Here is a 19,994-nt window from a genome sequence, read left to right on the forward strand (position 1 = left end):
CCTGTCTGGGAGACAGCCCTGACTGCCCCCCATACATGGAGCGGGCAGAGAGGAAGGAGAGCACCCCCCTCCACCCTAGAAGGGTGGAACCCCTGAGTGGGGGAAGGGAGCCCCCACTGGCTAACATGGACAAGCTGGAGGGCAGGATGCCCCCCGGGGAAGCCAGCAGCTACCCCCTTCCCCTTCCCTGAGCTCCTCCCTCGCCTAACCTTCACTCTCGCACCCCTTCACATCCTCACCTCCTGTCCTGAGCCCCTTCTCAACCTCCCCCACCCTTACTCCTGCACTCCCAATCCTCCAGCCTCCTGCCCTGAGCCCCCCCCCCCCACATCCCTATGGCCCTGCTGTGACTCTCGCACCCCTACACTGCCAGCCCCCTTGGGCAATACTGGTTAAACCTGCTAGCATATAATAAATAATATATAATCACATATAAAAGAATATATAATCAAATATATCCATTGTCCTACTGTTTAAATCAGAATACAGTGAACTCTAGTAAATCAAAAATGAGTTCACACCACTGTGGGGTTTTTTGGGTCATGTTCATCACTAACTTGGCTCCTGAACCATTGAGGTCTGCCTATCACTGCTGTAGATCACCTTGTTCATTCTGGCCAGATTCGACGGGTTTCTAAAGATCTGGGTGCGACAGAAGAAACGCATGTGAAACAGCAATGGTGTAGATAGGTTCTCCCCGCTAACTTCGTCCCCATGTTTTCCCATTTATTGAGTCCAGTCTCAACGCCGTCCTTGAGCCACATCGGTAGTTCTCTTTCATTTGGACTAATTCCCTTTCTCCGTCTGGTTCATCTGCACTTGTTTGTCACATGCATTATTGAAACTAACTTGACCTACTTTTCACAGGCAGCTCCCAAGCAAGCAAAAAAATGACAGGCCCTGTTCTCACAATGGTTCTTGTTCCGACGGGGTCTGATCAAGAGCAAATTCACGGGCGTTCCACATCCAGCAGCTTCGGCACCAGACCGATGGTCTATATGTGGATGCCCTCCGATGTTGACACAGCACGCTTGATAGTCCTATGAATGATCATGTTGTTTCTAGACCCTGCTACACCTTTTCCTTTCCAGTCTCTTAAATCACCCCTCTTACCTGCCTCTCCCCACCCCTTGCAATCGGTTGGTTTTTGCATGTGTCTCAATTTTTTTCGTTCTGAGAATTAGGAACTGGAAAAAGAGGCAGAATAATTATATAAACAGAAATGTCAGCTCTTGGGGAAGCCACTTCCTCTTCCTTTCAGTAACACTGCTCTCTTGATTGTTCCTGAGCACTGTGGGCAACAGAAACACGTCTTAACTCTGGATTTACTATGAGCATTTAGCAGCCCACGCTTAAAGACCGAGTTGAGTGCTAGTTAGTGTTCTATCCTTATTCGTCAGTACTGTTAACTCTTAATCACAGTATGCATCGGGTGGCAGGTGAGGTGACACTTACAGGAAAGGACTCAAATCCTCTGAGCAAGACGTAGCACTCAAGGGAGTTGACCGTTGGAAAGGGACTACGCCCACCATCATCCATTACTGTGGTAGTGGGTACCTGATAAATGGTTACAATGATAATTAATAAATGCTAGAATAATTGAGGTTACTTTGGGGACTCCATTCTTCTGCATTCTGAATTGTTTCAACACCATATACTCATAGGCTATACAGAAGAAAAGACCTGTTAACTAGCACTGGAGAAAAATAGGTTGTGGTGAACAGCTTATTGTCGGAGAAATTCGATTTTGATCAACCCAAAACTGTTCTTGAATTTGAAGCTAATTTGCTAAATAGGTTTCACCCCAAAAAATGTGTCCGGAGATTTAGGGTATGTCTAGTCCAGGGGTGGGCAATAGTTTTTGGTGGGGGAGGGGTCACTCCAAGATTTTTGGAAAGTGGTCAAGGGCTGCACTTTTCTGTGGGAGTGCAGGGGGTGGGTCTAGGATGGAGGGTGGGTAAAGAAGGGTGCACAGGATAAGGGTCTGGGGTGCAGGAGAGGGTGTGAGGTCTGGGTGAAGGAGGGGGTCTGTGACCTGGGCGAGGGGATTGAGGTGCAGGGTTTGGGAGGGGGTATGGGTGCAGGAGAGGATTCTGGCCTGGGAAAGGGGTTCAGGAGGGGGTGCAGGGTCTGGAAGGGAGTTGTAATCTGGGGCAGGGAGATGAAGAGGATTTGGATGGTGTCCTGGGGAAGGGAGTTGGGGTGTGGAAGGGGCTGGGGTGCCAAAGGAAGGCTCTGTCTGGCAGGCGTTTACCTAAGTGTCTCCTCACCAGCAGCCCTGTAGCACCCCACAGGCTGCACTCCTCCTCCTCCCCCCTCCCCCCCGACAGCTTGAAACTGCAGGCTGCTCCCTCTGCGTGGCGCTCAGCTCTGGGAGCAGGGAGAGGCTTCCACTTCCCATGAACGATGGGGAGAAGCGCACACGAGTGTTATTTACCCTTTCCCGCACTACGGATGCTAGAGATCACCCAAATAAATGAATAAGCAGCAAGTTTAATGCAAGCAAGGGAATGTGCTTTTCCCCAGCTAACCTGTGGAACTCATTGCAGTAGGATGTTGTGATGGCAAAAGTATAAACGGGTTCCATGTCTTTCCATGAGAAGTGCATGTCTGGCTGCTTTTTGTGCCTTGCCAATTGTGCCCCAGTGTCTGTATGTGTTTGTACAGCACCTAGCACAACAGGCCCCCATCCTGATTGGGTGCGATTGAAATATAGCTAAGAAAGTTACAGCTGAGCAAGGCACAAGTGTGCAAAAATCTTGAGTCGTTTATTTAAAAAAGCAACATTTTTAAAATATACATGTAGGTTCTTTTTAGTTGCTTTTTTGTCTTAGGCTGTGTTATAAAAGTTCAATCAAGCTTTTTCTCCACAACCAGAAGGGCTGTTAACTTTTTTTTTTAATGAAACCTTTGGTTTCCACATAATCCCAGGATTCCAGATGCTGGTGCTTTAGGGAAAGCACCAAGCATTGCTAGGTATGCTGCATTCAAGAGTTGGCAACACCAGTAGCACCTAACAAAGTCGAGGTAACGTTATTTCTCTCTTGCTCTGTCAGTTGCTCTGGAGTATTTTAAAGTTTGAACTCTTTGTTCTGCCTTGCAGGCTTATGTTTCCTGGTACAGCCGGTCGCTGTTTATGTAAAGACGTTAGTCAAACAATAAGGACCATAAGGTGCAATGTGTGAGCATCATTCATGTCGTCATTTCCTTAGCTTCGAGTTCCTGGCGTTCTCCTTTATTTGAAAGCTTCAGGGGGTAGCCGAGTTAGTCCGTACAGGATACATTTAAAAAACAACAAATGGTCTGGTAGCACTTTACAGACTTGGGAGCACCAGTTGCTATGTCCCTGACAACAGCTCAGTTGCTAAAACATGTAAATGGTATCATGAGCTTTCGTGGGCACAGCCCACTTCTTCAGATGACCTGAGTTTTATTTATTTGCGTTTCCTCCAGACATATGCCAACCTGGACAAGTGCTTTGGACTGTGTGGTCGGAGACTGGCAACTATATAAGGAAAGCCAGTCATGCTGTAACGTGATTTAAAAGTGTTTCTCAACACATGGGCTGAGATCAGACCTCAGAAGTGACAGGAAGGCAAAGTGTGTGCAACTATAATTCAATGAAGATAAGAAAGTAAAAGTCTTATGTGAGAGCTACTTAGAGGAGGCTCAGAACGAGTCAAGCCACTCCCTCTGCTGCTGGAGCTTCTGAAAGTCAGGCAACGCCTTTACTTCATATTTGTTTTTAACTCTGGACATCTGGGAGGCAATCAGCAGCCTACTAAACTGATGCACGAGTCAGGCCACCTGATAACGTCAGTTTGTCCCTATGCCGAGTAGTTCATAAGGCAGCAGTGAAGATGCTAGCCTGACACATCCCTCCCTTCCCCCCTCTTCCCCCCCCGCATTCAGCAGCAGTTCCTGAGGGCTTGTCTCCACTACGCCGGGGATCGCTGCTGCAGCAAACAATTCACCGGCCATTGATTCATCGCGCCTGCTCAGGCATGCTAAATCAATTTCCAAGCACTCTCCCATCAATGCCAGTACTCCACCAGGACAAGAAGAGTAGCCGGCATCCATGGGAGAGCAGCCCCCGCTGACGTTACCACACTCAAAACACGGCGGTAACTACGTCAACTTCAGCTACGCTATTTGCCATAGGTCGACGGTGGGGTTAGTGTAGACAAGGCCTTAGAGATATGTGAGTCCTATTTCCCTTCCTCACAGGGGAGCTGGAGGCTAAATTAGTTACTCTTAGTTACATTCTAATTTCTGTCACTCCCAATTAGCCTGAGCACCATGTGCCTGCCATGCATCAGTTCACTTCCATACGTAGTCAATGGCTTCTGGATGTTCTTCAAGGCCTTTGGCTTTATTAGCCATCATCTGTGTATGGAACAGAAATGACATTAGAAGAATGACCAGGTTCCCTGGCTGGACCGAAGAGCTTCAAAGGTAATCCTTAGGGATGCAGCACTTGTCTAACTCTTGGTTTACAGGGTTTGATTGTGGAGCATTATATACTTTTAGAAGGACCCTATTAAAGTATTTTTACATGGTACCCAGTCCCCTTTGGTCACAGCTCATCTTCTCCATCACCACCATGCAGTGACTTCATTTTGCCAAGACCTTACTCGATAGAGTCACACAAGGTTCTTGACTTCCTTGCTCTTTCTCGTTTCCTCTGGTCATTAACCTTGAGTAGTGGGCACTGGTGATACTAGCATGTACGACTCTTTCATTTCCTTAGTATTCTCATCTTCCCACCCCTGTAGATTCTTCTGTCTGATGTCCCATTCACCTGCCCCTCGTATCAGATCCCATCTGAAAATGCTCTTTGCCTATGTGTTGGCTTTCCACGTACCTCCATAGAATTAGATTGGTTTCTTTGTTCAAGCCAACTCTCATATATTACTCCTCCGGCATCTTATTGTTCCTCTCCTTGTGACACCCAATCCCAAACAGGGATTCAAACTACAGGAATTCAGTGCCCCTGAATCAGGATGGGACCGATCCCTAAACACTTCTGTATGCATTATGGGAAATCAGCTGAAGAGTCCTGGATAATAGAAGCAGAAACGGCATGCGTAACGAATCTACTGTGGGTGAATCAGTGGTTGCTCTTTCCCTGAACCACAGAATCATTAAACCACATGGTAAGAAGAGGCCACAAAAGTCATCTAGTCCTGTGGCTTTCAACCTACCCAGACTAATGAGCCGTTGGCAGGAGTCTGATTTGTCTTGTGTGCCTCCAAATTCCACCTCACTTAATAGCGACTTGCTTGCAAAATCAGACATAAAAATAGAAACCTATTCCAGCACACTGCTACTGAAAAATTGCTGACATTCTCATTTTTCCCATATAATTATACAATAAATCAATTGGAATATAAATGTTGTACTTACATTTCAGTGTGTCGTATATACTATACAGTGTACTGTACATACTATACAGTCATATAAACAAGCCATTGTCTGTGTGAAATTTTAGTTTCTATTGACTTTGCTAGGGCTTTTATGTAGCCTGTTGTAAAACTAGGCCAATATCAAGGTGAGTTGGTATATCCCCTGGAAGGCCTCTGTGTATTCCCAGAGATACACATTCCCCTGGCTGAGAATCACTGACCTAGTCCACACACACACACACACACACACACACACACACACACACACACACACTTTTTTGTGTCTAAACCAACCTCCTTTTAAAAAAAAAAAAAAATCCAGTGAAGGAGAATCCACCATTCCACAGTCTCGCTAGGCATCTGTTCAATTGTTCTACTGTTCTTACATTAGGACATTTTTCCTGAGATTTAATCTAAATCTGCTCTGCTGTAGTGTGGTTTGAACCCAATGCCTCTTGTCCTGCCCTTTGTGGCAAGAAAGAACAACTTTTCTCCATCTTTCTTAAGTAGGGTTGCCACGTAGACCCCGCCAAAAAACTGGACACACTTGATCGTGGGGGGGGGAAGCAGATTTGGGGTGGGAGGTGTCCTGGGGCCACGGGGCTAGACGGGAGGAGAGGGGGACAGGAAGCAGAGCTGGGGGAGGGGTCGGGGACCGCGGGGCTGGACGGAAGGAGAGGGGGCCCGGAGGAAGGGGGGCGGGAGCAGACCTGGTGGGGGGGGTGCAGCCACTGGCCACAGCTGGAGTCCTTCATGCCGTGCCCCCAGCAGGCACTCCCTCTAGTTGTGAGCAGAAGCCGGGCGGGGGCAGAGGAGGGGCTGGGAGTCACTCCCCCCGCCTGGCTTCTGCATGCAACCAGAGGTTCCCAGCTGGGAAGCGGGGCTGCGATTGGCACTGGGAGCCTCTGGTCATGTGCAGAAGCCGGGTGGGGGGAGTGTCTAGGAGTCCGGGCCCCTACCCCACCCCATCTGGCTTTTGTGTGCGGCCCTGCCTCCCAGTCGCTCCCCTGCCCCCGCCCCCGCCAGGCTTCCGTCCGGTGCCTAGCCGGGAATTCAGAAAATACCAGACATTGCACGTCTGGTATTTTCTGAATTTTTCTACTGGACAGATGGTGCAAATACCGGACTGTCCGGTAGAAAACCAGACACCTGGCAACTCCATAACTTAAGGCAGCCTTTCTAGTGTTTGAGGGCCACTATCACATCCCCGTCAAACACCTCTCTTCTCTTTCAGATGTAACTCTTTCTTTGCCTTGCCTTACTTAATGTGGTGCCTACATGCTCAGGCTGTTCCCATGGATGCTTCCTTGGTGACATGCCCCTCCTTCCATTTCCCTTTTGGTTTTTAGAGAGCTAAAAAGTTCCTTGGGCAGCCATATTGGCCTTGGGTGGCTGCTCTTATCTTTCCTCTGCATTAGAATGGCTTGATACTGAGTTTCTAGTATTGCACCTTTCAGCTTCATAATGGCATGCAGCCGGAACTCCTCGGGTTGTGACTTCTGTCCTGCCTCCTAAACTGAACTGCATTAGTTGTGGTCAGTAATTGCATTAGAGACTGCCAACACATCCTGGAACTGCAGAAAGTAGGTTCATTAGGTAGCTCTCTTCCCTCTAATTCCATCCAGGTTCCTGTCCATCAATGAGGTTCTAATGAGTGCTCGGTCTCTAGAGGTCTTCAGGAGAAGATAGAAAAATTGATTTCAAAAAGCTTATCCGACAGATAAAGGTCTAAAGTGCCCTGAGGTAGTAGGTCAAATATCATCATGGATTAGTAAAAGGCAAGAGTAGGACCAGTTGCTTGCTTTCCAGCTCGGTCAAGGTTACTAGAGGGAAGCCCCAGGGTTCTGCATGGTAGCTAATGTTTAAACTACTTGTTAATGATGTGGAAAATAGGGCTGAGCAGCGAGACAGCAACATTGGCAGATGAGACAAAATTATACGGAGAGACACAGTGGGTAAGAAAATATCTTTTATTGGACCGACTACTGCTGGTGAGGACGACAAGTTTTCAAGCTTACAGGGAGGTCTTCCGGTGTGGGAAATGTATTGAGAGTGTCGCTGTTAAATACAAGGATTGTTTAGCAGAAGTAATGAACGTATATTTCAAGGGACCATTTTAGTCATGCAAGGAAAGGAAGGGATGCGAGGGGAGAAAGTTGATTCGGGGAGTGGTTAGTGGGTTATAGATGGTTGTAATAAGCCATAACTCCACTGCCTCTGGTCACTCCATGATTTTTATTTTTGAGCAGTTATGAATATAAGCTCTGAGGCATGTCTTTTGAAAGGAATGCTGATACCACGGAACATGCTCTGAGGACAAACTCCAGGACATACATGTTAACACACTCAAAAACAAGGACACTCCATGAAAGACCAAGCTCTCCATAGACCAGGACATGCCAACTCAAAGTCACTCCTGATCAAAGTGACGCCAGAACAAAAGATGTAAAATCTGCAGACCTATCTCCACTGCTACAGCGACCAACCTCCACCACATCTTTCAAATTTGAAGGATCCTATCCATCTGGTGTACCACATACAGTGACATAAATGTCCCACGAACAACTGTGTGGGTGCAACCAATCACTACATGCTTGAATGAACTCTCACAGGAAAATGCTGTGACCAGTTGTGAACACTTTTCATAATGTGACACTCTGTGGTTGACCTCTCAGTCCTCATCCTCCAAGGAAACATATACAACATAGGGGGAAAGAGAGCTCAGTTGTTTGAGCATTAGCCTCCTAAACTGAAGGTTGTGAGTTCAATCCTTGAGGGGGCAAATCTGTCAGGGATTGTACTTGGTCCAGTCATGGGTGTAGGGGATTAGACTTGATGATCTTTCAAGGTCCCTTCCAGTTCTAATGTTTTATGATTCTACATCTTCAAAAGGATGAGCCTAAGGGCTTAAATTCACCCCTTTGCTAGACACTAAGGCTGCGTCTAGACTGGCATGATTTTGTGCAAATACTTTTAATGGAAAAGGTTTTCCGTTAAAAGTATTTGCACAAGAGTGCGTCTAGACTGGCATGTGCCTTTGTGCAAAAGATTTGCTTTTGCGCAAAAACATCCGTGCTAGGGTAGACGCTTTCTTGCGTATGAAAGCTCCGATGGCCATTTTAGCCATAGGGCTTTCTTGTGCAAGAAATTAACTTGGCTGTCTACACTGGCCCTCTTGCGCAAGAATACTTGCACAAAAGGGCTTATCCCTGAGCGGGAGCATCGGAATATTTGCGCAAGAACCACTGGTTTTGTACAGTACAAAGTCAGTGTTCTTGTGCAAATACTTGCGGCCAGTGTAGACAGGCGGCAAGATTTTGTGCAAACATGGCCGCTTTTGCGCAGAATCTTGCCAGTCTAGACACACCCTGACAATGGTGGACTAATGGAAATACTGCAAGTATGGCTTATTACAGCAATCTGTCACCCACTACCAACCTCTCGTTCTCCCCTCCCTGTGTCTTTCATTCCCCCTTCCCATGATTGGAAGAGTGTTAATGACCCCCTCACCTTGAAAGGCCTCTTGAAATATGTGCTCACTACTTATGCTAAAAAATTGGTTCCACTTTGTGTCACTGTTCCAGCTCTAACATGCTGGGTACATTTGAAGAAGAGCTCTGTGAGTTTGAAAGTTTGTGTCTCGCACCATAGGCACACCCTCTATGGGGGGGAAATTAGCGGGTACTCCGATATCCCAGCTCCCTCTCTGCCCTCCCACTCACAGCAAAACAGCTTTTTTGTGGCATTTGGGACCCTCCAGGAGGAAGAGGAAGGAGCAATGATGCTGCACACTCACAGGAGCAGGCAGGGGCTTTGGAGAGGGGATGGGGCAGAGCAGAGACAGGAAGAGGTAAGGTGGAGACTTGGGGAAAGGGGAGGAGTGAAGGTGCAGGGGAAGGAGTCTATCACCGGGTGGCCAGAGGAGAAGTCGGTGCCTATGTGTGTCTCCAACAAAAGTTGATCCAATGAAAGATATGACTTCATCTGTCTTGTCTCTCTAATACCCTGGGACCAACAGGGCTACAAGAATGCTAGATAAAATAGCACGTAGGAACTGTGAGGAACTTGAAAGGCTATGTCTACACAGTCTACAGCAGAGAGTTTCCTAGGTTGGGTCAACACGCTCAGGCTTGCACTGCTGTGAGGAAAAATAGCTGTGTGGACCTTGTGTCGCAGGGTGGAGCGTGGGCTCTGAATGAGCATCATGGTGGCCGAAGAAATCCATCGTGGACAAATGCCACGTTACTGCACCTTGGAACTACTGGTGTGCTTTGCTGGGTTCCCAACGGTAACCCCTCAGAAAAGGTCTTGACGGGTACTGCGGACACCTCAATGGAGACTTTGTCTTAAAGTTCAGTGGTGCTCAAAGAAACAACTTAAGGAAGGCACATAAGGGATGGGATGGTCATTTGGTCAGTATGACAAAGGCTGTAAAACACACAAAGGGAAGCACTTCTTCACACCATGCACAACCAACCTTTGGAACTCATTGCCGGAGGATCTTGTGAAGGCCCAAAATATCAGTGGGCTAAAAAATGAATTAGATAGGGTTGTGGCGGATAGACCATCAATGGCCATTTGCCAATAGGGTCAGGGATACAGCCCCATCCACTGGGGTCCCCTTAACATTTGAGTACCTGAGACTAGCACTGGATGACAGGGATTGGTCATTTGATAATGGCCCTGTTCTGTTCATTCCTTCTGAAGCATTTGGCACCATCCACTGTCAGAAGACAGGATAGTGGGTGAGAAGGGTGGTTGAGTCTGAATCCCTGATCATTCTTAGGTTCTTATGTCACACTGCGACATCTTTGGTTCATAACCCACCATAGCCCCTCAAAGTTTTTTCAGAAACTCTGTTTCCCAGGATAGTGTGTCCCACCAGATATGTATAGCCTGCACCCTTTGTTCCCAGATGCATACAGTTGCTTTGAGCTGTATTAAAACACATATTGTTTGCATGTGCTCAGTTTTCCAAGCAGTCCCCATTACTCCGTATGCATGACCTAGCCGCCTCCTCCTCATTTACCCCTCCCGCAAACTTGTGTCATCTGCACCAGAGGCGGACTGGCCCAGCGGGATACTGGGAATTTCCCGGTGGGCCCTCGTATCCACCCGTGACGGGCCACCTTTGTGGTGCACGGAGCCTGAACTGCCACTTGTACTGTGTGCCAGACGTGACACAGGGAAAGGGGGCGGAGCTTGAGGGGCACGCAGGGGTGACATCATAGGAAGGGCTGTTCCCAGGCCTATTTTGATTGCCCGTCCGCTCCTGATCTGCACACTTGGTTAGTGATGATTTTATGTTTTTCCTCCAACTCATTGATTAAAAAAATGCTAATCTCTGTGGAAACCCGCTGGAAACAGACATTGCTTGTGCCACACAAGAAGTTGAGTGGTGAAATATTTGGTTAAATTCCCATTGACATCAGTGGTGTCCGAATTTCGCCTACTGGGCTTAGGTCAAGCACCATGCATGGAAATCTACCTTGCAAGCAGTGGCTGCTCTGATATTTAGCACAAAGGTAGGGGCCCACGGACAGTGCCATTTCTCACATGCGATGTCCTAGTTCGATCTGATGTCCCATTGATCATTCCATCTCGGCTTCCAAGTGAGGTGACTGGAATTATGGTGCAGGACTGCCTGCGAGAGCATTGCATTCTGGGATCTGGAGCCTTCCCAGGTGGCTATAAAGATGCGAGTGGTTTTAGCAGGCTGCTTCAAATCAGGTGTGGCCCTCCAGCTGCTAGCCAATTGCCAGTGCTCCTCCCGGTGGGTTAAGCTTTATGCCTTCCTGGTCTCAGCAGGGTGTACGGCATAGGGTGTTGCAAGGAATATTGTGTAACAACCTGCTTAACCTCTAACTTTAAATTCCTCTATGTCGGTCAGCTCAGAACCCTGCAGCTGTGATGGAAAGTATTTTTATGAAGACAGTTAAGCAGCTGGAACACATACACAAATCCTGTCTCACAACAGCCCCCTGGAAAATCAGTGGCTGGGGGTTGATTTAAGATGCAGTTTGCGGTTCTCTTCCAATAAATTCAACCTTCCTAAAGCCTCCATTCTCAGTCATTAAATGCAGCTAGCAAATCCCCACCCCTTTCTCCTCGGGCTTGGTTAACTTCTCCGATATACGCACTCTGCTGAGATTCGCTAAAGGGCTCCACTGTCCATCGGGTGGATTCACTAGTGTCTCAGATTATGACTGAAGCGAAGAGCTGAATCCAAATGAAAACAAAGATAGTGTTCAAAGTCTACAACAGCCTGTGGGGCAGACCCGCCCCCTCTCCTCCCCCCCCCCCCACCTCTAGCAAGTCTGTCCACCCCCAATCAAAATCCAGCATGTACTCTCCTAGGCAAAGATTTTTTTCTGAGTGCAACCAAAATCTTTTTTGTGGGCTTTGAATTATGACTGCAGCATACATTCTCCGTGGCTATCGTACCATAAATTGCCTAACAGGTAGCTCGAAACATGAGTCTGGTCCCTTAAAGATGCCACTTTTGGTCTTCAAAAGGAGTCAGAATCATTTCACACGAAGCCTGATGCTAAGCAATTCTATGAATTCCAGTTTTAAATATAGAAAATCTGGGAACTTTTTGAGTGCCGTGGCATTGCTTTGAAAGAAGAGACTGGGAGATTATTTGGGCTCTGACTTGCCTTTCTAAAGAGTTTTGCTGCTTTATAAAGAAACAAAAGAGGAATCGTCAGTTAATAATGGAGTCACGTAGCCATGTAGATTAAGCAAGTTTTGTTCCGTTAAAAAGAAAGAGGCGATTCTTTTTTTTTTTTCTGGTGGCAGAATAAGAATGTATCAAGTGTACCTTATCTCTTGCCAACAGCTTTGTGTGTCTTGGCCTCTCTTTTGGAGTTAATTGCATCTTTTGAGTCAAATCTTTTCAAATAATTTGAAGCTATTTCAAATTAGCTTCATTTATGGATTGCGCCGGGCAGGTGCCTGAGTTTGGAAATGTTACTTTTTAAAGGGGAAAGGCACAAATGACCACAGGTCACTTTGCAGGTCATTTCAGTGGAAAATGCACAGTCAGGTCCTTGGCTTGCATCGCAGGCTTGCTTTATCAAGAGGCAATCTAATGTTGTTGCTGGAGGACGGGATGGGAATATTGAGTCCCAGTATCCTTCCTGCGATGGAAGTCTTGGCCACATTTGCAAGCGTTCACAAATGTTGCGAGGCACCACTTTTGGGTGTACAAGCCAAAAGTCGCTCCACTCATGGTTGGAAAATCTTAGCAGGAACATTTTTGGCAGCCCCCGGGGGACAGCGCCTCCCAGTGTTTGACTCCACCTGGCAGCTCAGAGCAGAGTTTGTGCATACCTGCAGCTGATGAGTGAAACACCATAGTCACCCCACTTCCCCTTGGTTTGGTTCTCTGACCACTTTGCAGAATGCTCTGTACTAGTTTCCGTGAACTCCCAGTTGAGTAAGGGATGGTGCAAGTGTAACCCACACACCTAGTGTGGTTACTGAGCAATGCAAGTGGCACCTAGACCACAGCAATAGTTAAGATCAAGAGACCTCTACAGCATGGGCTGGGAGCCAGCTGGCTTTTAGCTAAGAGGGTAGAGGCTCCTATAGTCAGCTCCCAAGGTCTCAGGTTCAAATCCACCTTGGTGGCAGTTACACAAGGATGTTGCATTCCTCAAAGCTGCAGGTTATTCGGGGCAAGCTACCTCTATTCAGCAAGTGTGTAGATTAGCAGGAAAAGTGTCTGTTCTCGGTGTCAAAGGAGATGAGCTCCATTCTGGCCCCTGGTCCCTGTAAGCTGTGTGCTGGTGCAGCTGCTGAGGAAAGAGTCCAATGTTGCCCAGCTAATTAGCAGAGCGCCCACAGCTAGGTTTTGTCACAGGCAGAGCTGTTGGTGTAGATTCCTGTGTTAGGAAGAGTACTATCTATTGACTTTGATTCTTATCTGCTTCCTTTTAACTACCCAATCTTCAGGTGCTTACTCTGCCTTCCTGTTTTTCCCTTTGATTTTCCATACTCTCTGCTCCTTGTTTCCCGCTCCCTTCCTTTTTTTCCTCCCCCTCCTCTCCTTTCTCTCCTATTTATTTTGGGTCTGTGCATCCTAAACTCCAAACTCCGGTCATCTGAAGAAGTGGGCAGGGCCCACGAAAGCTCATGATCCCATCGACATGTTTTGTTAGTCTAGAAAGTGCTACCAGACCATTTGTTGTATTTTAAGTTTATTTTTATTAAGCCACCGAAAGCTTTCAGGGGCATTAGAATGGGCCGTGTTATTGTTGCTACTGATCCTCGGCAAAGGTGTCCATCCAGGGGAAAGTATCTTTGTGTGGGGGCCCATCCACTGGGACCCCCTTCTTGACACTCCTGCTCTTGCACAGAACAAGATCTGGCTAAGGCAGAAGTTTGTAGAGTAAAACTGAACTTTGGAGCACGTTTGTAAGCGAGGAATGATAAAGCGGTATGGACAGGCTCGAAGGAAATCTAGGTCTGGATTTTCCTTGCTGTAGGTCAGCATAGATCCACTGAGCTATCCCTTTTATATAGCAATGGGGACTCCCCCCCTTCCCCCCATTGCTAAGTGTCTGATCTAAAACTCACTGGTCTCAATGGGCTTTGGACCCCTGTATTATTTCAGCCCACAGCTCCCAACAGGTGTATACATTGTTCTGTGGGTTACAGCTATTGACTAGATTGGTAGCCAGAGAACTCCATACGAAAAGTTGCCTGTGAAATGGTGGATTCCTCCTCACTCTGAATGTGAAACTGTCCAGAGAGTCCTCCCTCCGCAGACAGAATGGCTGATCACAACGTGACATTGGAACTGTTCTGAGGCTTCTGACTCTCTTATCTTTTTAATGCAATCTTCCTATTCCATTGTTAAGATCTATAAGAGGATCACTCGGATGATGCTTACCGAGAAAACCAGCAGCCCTCACATTGTGACAGTGGCAATAGGTAGCCAAACAGGACTTGAAGGCAGGAGGGATGCAGGCTGATATTTTCAGTTTTTTTTTTTTCAGATTTACTTTTTTTTTCCCCCTTCCCTCTGTAGCAGACCCCAAGCCACATCACTGCATGTCTCACTGGTTTCCCATGACAATCCTGCGGGTGTATTTAATTGCAAGCACATATAGAAGTGGTTTTCTTTTTCCTGCCGCAAGCAGCAGCCTGCACAATAATCTCCTGACAGCTGATGGGACCTAAAAGGAAGGAATACCCTCATCACACAGAGCTGCCGTCATGGCATGATTTTACATTGACTGCACTGCAGCGAAAGCTGGATTCTGAGCCACAGGAACTCAGTAAGTTCCCCTCTGCTTTCCTGCTCAGGACTTTGCAGTGGCTGCAGGAGAAGCAGTCCGCAAAGAATCCATCCCAGGTTTTACATGAGACCGCACACAAGTGCTGAGAAGGGACAACAGTGAGCTGTGAGTTGTCTGGAGCTGGAAGGTGCAATTTCCAGCTTGGGCAGACACACCCAGGCAAGCTCTGATGGAGCTAGTGTGCTCAAAAGGAGCAGGACAGCTGCAGCAGCACATGCAGCCCGAGAGGCAGGAGGCAAGGTACATCCCAAAGGCTTCAGATGAGATAGTACCGTTCCCACCGGCCATGCTGCTGCGGCTGCTCTCGTATTTCTAAGGCACTAGCTTGGTCACCTTACAGCTTTTGGCTCCAGCATATGCATAACCCTGAGCGAGTCCATGCTGGATTTATCCAAGAAAGTGGTTTATTCTTTAACAGCAAATAGGTCTATCTAATAGAGCAGGAAGGGACCTTGAGAGGTTATCAAGTCCACTCCCTTGCCCTCACAGCAGGCCCAAGTACCATCTCTGAGAGATTTGCCTTAGACCCCTAAATGACCCCCTCAAGAATTGAACTCACAACCCTGGGCTTAGTAGGCTCATGCTCAAACCACAGAGTTATCCCTCCCTCCTGGTGATGCAACAAATTCATGTCAATGTAACTGCAAGGCTCAGGGGGCATCCACACCCCTGCACAACACAGTCGTGAGGGATGCGCAATCCCGTTTAATTAGTTAACCAGTTAAAAGGTATGTTTAACCTATTAACTGATTAAACAGGGTTGGCCTGGGGCGTTGCTCCAGCACACTCACCCACCGTGGCCAAGCTAGAGCAGCTGCTGCTCCTTCCCCTCCTCCCCCCATGGGTGAAGGCTGCTCCAGCCTGGCTGGAGTGCCCCCTGCCCATGATGCAGAATGCTGACTGCCCAGATCCCTAGTTAACCAGCTCCTCTCTTGGGGTGCTCCCTGTCTCAGTGCAAGGTCCCAGAATGACAACTCCGAAGCGCACTGTATATCCACCGCATGGGAGCGCTTCTGGAAGCCATCAGTGTCCCACCCCGTCGCCCCGCCCACGGGTTTCAAACCTCTCCTGGAGGGCCTGCCTTCAGCTCCTCTCAAAGCTTGGTCTGCCTGCCAATTGTTGGAGCAGTGACACTGGAGATGGGAAGTCCAGTCCATTGGGAAATGGTGGGCGAGAACCCAGTGCTATTTGCCACTGAGCATCCCTTCCTTGGCAGCAGCTTTCGCTCCCGGCTCGCTTAACGTAGTGCTCCGCGGATGTGTGAGACGAAAGGCTGAACAGCCATTGACTCATCCCCTGCGCCATCTGCTCCTTGCTGTAGCCTTTCGTTTGACTAACCACCGAGCCTGACCTTACAAGGTCCGTAGTATGACTGGTGCTATACAGCTAGGGTATGTCTACACTACCACCCTAGTTTGAACTAGGGTGGTTAATGTAGGCAACCGAAGTTGCAAATGAAGCCTGGGATTTGAATTTCCCGGGCTTCATTTGCAACTTGCTGGGCACCGCCATTTTTAAATCCCCGCTAGTTCAGACTCCGTGCCCGCAGCTACACGTGGCATGGAGTAGGTAGTTTGGATTAGGCTTCCTATTCCGAACTACTGGTACACCTTGTTCCACAAGGAGTAACGGTAGTTTGGAATAGAAAGCCTAATCTGAACTACCTACTCCGTGCCACGTATAGCCGCGGGCACGGAGTCCGAACTAGCAGGGATTTAAAAATGGTGGCGCCCAGCAAGATGCAAATGAAGCCCGGGAAATTCAAATTCAAGTGGCTTCATTTGCAACTTCGGTTGCCTACATTAACCACCCTAGTTCGAACTAGGGTGGTAGTGTAGACATACCCACAGGGAAGACTGAGTGGAGAGCTAGGAAAAGGCTGGAAGACAATGGGAACTGGTAGAGATCACATCCCTTCACCCTCTCTCTTCCCTAGTCCTTCTCACGGGAACAGAGAACAGCAATTCCCAAAGTCCAGAGACACACACAAGCCAATGTTTATTGGCGGTGAGCTTCCAGCAAGCATAAGTCCAGTTTCCTTTCCTTTTTCCCTTTGGTTCTCTCCCTGGTTTTTCCCACCCTCTTTCTGTTTGTCCCCAATGTCTATAGTAATATTTTCAGGTATATCTTAACCAATCATTCTACTGACATTTAACTAACCAATCCTAACACAATGTCTCATGATTATCTCACCAATTATGGCCCACCACCTTAATTGGTAAACACCCAGCAAAATTAATTACACAGGGGATAATTAAATAAACAATAGAGAGATGGGGAGAGAAGACCGAAAGCTTATCAACCTTTGTATCAGTGACTGGCTTGGAATGTATTTTCCTAGCTAAAGAACAAGGCCTCAGACAGATAGACTCTGATATTGATCCTTTGTTCTTATACCCCTGTAACTAGTAAAATGGTAGGAACACACCTAAATTCTTAAAGTATAGGCTTTTACAGGCAGGCCTGAATATCTATGTAACAGGAATAGTTATCCTGACCTTGTGGAGTACTGGATTGGTCTCTAAAGCCCAATTTTTAATGGTATTTAGGAATTTGCAGAGTCTAAATGTCATTTTTAAATGGAAATTAAGCACTTGAGATCTTAAATCAAGGGGATTTAATCCCCTAAATGCCTAAATCCCTTTTGGAAATGAAATTCAGGCTCCTAATTAGGTTTTGCCACACACTGCAGCAATATCTATATACTTTTAAAAATCTGGGTCTAAGTGACATGTTTAAAATCGTACAGCAGCTCACTGGTAGAGCTGGAAAAAGTACCTGATTCTCACGCCTGTGCATAAACCACCAGATATGCCTCTTCTGTATCATATTTTTAAGTTATGGCTGGCCACTCGGAACAGGATTGAGAGAGAGCCTGCTTTAAAACTCCCTTTTTACATATTTGCCGAATTCTGTCAATAGTCTTTAGAATACTAAGTACATATTGACTTAAATTCTTCAAGTGGAAATGAAATATTCATTCAACGGGAAATGTCATGGCATGCTAAGTAAATATGCAAGCCACAAATTTAGGTAGGCATATCAGTTTTCAATAAAGAAAAAAGAAAACACAACAATTAAATACTGTGATCTCTAGCTTGCAGGCAGCAAAGGCTAGGGTTGATACAAAATCACTGCAGTAGCATCATAAATGTACACAGTGTTTCAATAATTTGACTCAAGTGCCATTCCTTGCCCCAAAGTAATTATCCAAATAGTGGTATATCTGTACGATAGCCACTATTTTGACATAGCTACAGAGTTGCAGCAGTGACACTGTAGTGCTGTACTACAAATGCTTCTTATGTTGATAGAAGGGGGTTTTCCATTGCTATAAGTCAATCCACGTCTCCAAGAAGTTGTAGCTAGGTTGATGGATTTAGCCGCATCTACACCAGAGATTAGGTCAACCTAACTATGGTGCTCTGGGGGTAAACTGTTTTACATCCCTGACTGATGTAGCTAGATCCATCTAATTTTGAATTGTAGACCATGGACAAGTCTATGCTACAAAACTAAGTCAGCCTAAATTGCATCAATGCATAGTCACTGCAGTAATTGAATTGGGTTTACACATTCACTCTACGCTCCTTGTATCAACAATGTGCATCCTCATGAGGATTTAACGGATTCAACTGCCAGTCTGCAGCCTTGTGGGACACCTTCTGAAAGCCCACAACAGTGTGTTAAACAGCGCAGTTTCTACACTGACACCACATTTGCCTAACTACATTGATTTAAGTGCTAGGGCTCTCGTGGCGGTGGAGTTAGTAAGTCGGTGGAGTAGGTGAGTTACCTCAGTGTGAGCCAAACGTTAGGGTGGACATTTTCAGACTTGGATCCGTAAATGCATTTAGAACGGCTGCCATATGAAAAGAGATTAAAAGGACTTTTCATCTTCGAAGAGAGGAGATTAAGGGGGGATATTATAGAGGTCTATAAAATCATGACAAGTTTGGAGAAAGTAAATAATGAAAAGTTATTTACTTGTAGCCATAACATAAGAACTAGGGGTCACCAAATTAAATGAATAGGTAGCAAGTTTAAAACAAACAAAAAGAAGTATTTCTTCATGCAGCACACAGTCAACCTGTGGAACTCCTTGCCAGAGGATGTTGTGAAAACCAGGACAGAGTTCAAAAAAGAACGATATAAATTCATGGAGGTTAGGTCCATCAATACTTATTGGCCAGGATGGGTCGGAATGGTATCCTTTGCCTCTGTTTGCCAGAGGCTGGAAATGAGTTACATGGGAGGGATCACTTGATGATTTCTTGTTCTAGTCACTCCTTCTGGAGCACTTGGCATTGGCCACTGTGGGCAGACAGGACAGTGGGCTAGATGGACCTTTGGTCTGACCCAGTGTGGCCATTCTTATGTAGATCAACATAAGCCACCATACCTTGGCCTAACTCTAAAGTGTAAACCAGGCCCAAGAGGGGACATTACAAAGCAGTTCAGGTGAGGGAGGATGAGAGAATGAGGAGAAAAGGGGAGTTAGCCTGACAAGTGATGTGTTAATTAATTTACTCCAAACTGCATTTCCCAGGACCACATGTTAGTTCAAAGAATTCACTAACTCTCTCAATTTATAAACTGCAATTGGAATCAGTAATATGGGGAAACAAATGTCAGATTTTGCCAGTGGAGCAAGTAAACATCATAAGACAATTTGTCCTCCAGATTTTATCTTTGTTTTTAAACAAATAAAACTATATATTTTTAAAGAGTATTATTGGGTTATTCAAATTGTGAGGTCAGCCGTTCCCCAGCTTTTCCTTCCTTCAATCCTCCCCTTTGTCCTTTTGCCTACAAAACACTTGGGAATAGCTAGGCAGCTAGTGGGCAGGGGCTGCTGTTCATCACATGTTTATGGTCGTCCTCTTTTTGTCACACTGGGCTTTATCCGGCTCGTGTGTTGTACCCATTTGTTTTCTGCCATTGTAGACTGTACACGAGTCTGGCTTTTCTTATGTGTTGGTACAACACCTAGCACAATGAGACTCCTTTGAGACCTGTAGGTGCTACAGCAATAGGAAGAATTAAATAAAGTTAGGGATTTCACCTAAATTGAGAAAGTGCTGGTAATGTCAATGTACCTCTGAGTGCATGTGTGTGTGTGTGTGTGTATCCAATTCCTTATTCCTTTGTTAAATATAAGCCTTCATGCAATATATTTAGCTGTTATTGTTGTACCTTATGAAATATACAGGGCTCAGGGTCTGTGATTCTTTACCCGATCCTTTAGACTCTCCTAAAATATAAATCACGGTTTTCAGAG

General features: G+C 46.6%; 1 protein-coding gene across 1 annotated transcript in view; it reads left to right on the forward strand.

Moving 5' to 3' along the window:
* The window catches only part of VIPR1 (vasoactive intestinal peptide receptor 1), a 179,386-nt gene that overhangs the window by 26,998 nt on the left and 132,394 nt on the right, over positions 1 to 19,994 (forward strand). The window lies entirely within an intron of this gene.

Source organism: Pelodiscus sinensis, chromosome 2 (assembly GCF_052426305.1).
Source record: "Pelodiscus sinensis isolate ZL-2025 chromosome 2, ASM5242630v1, whole genome shotgun sequence".
NCBI classification, from domain to species: domain Eukaryota; kingdom Metazoa; phylum Chordata; order Testudines; family Trionychidae; genus Pelodiscus; species Pelodiscus sinensis.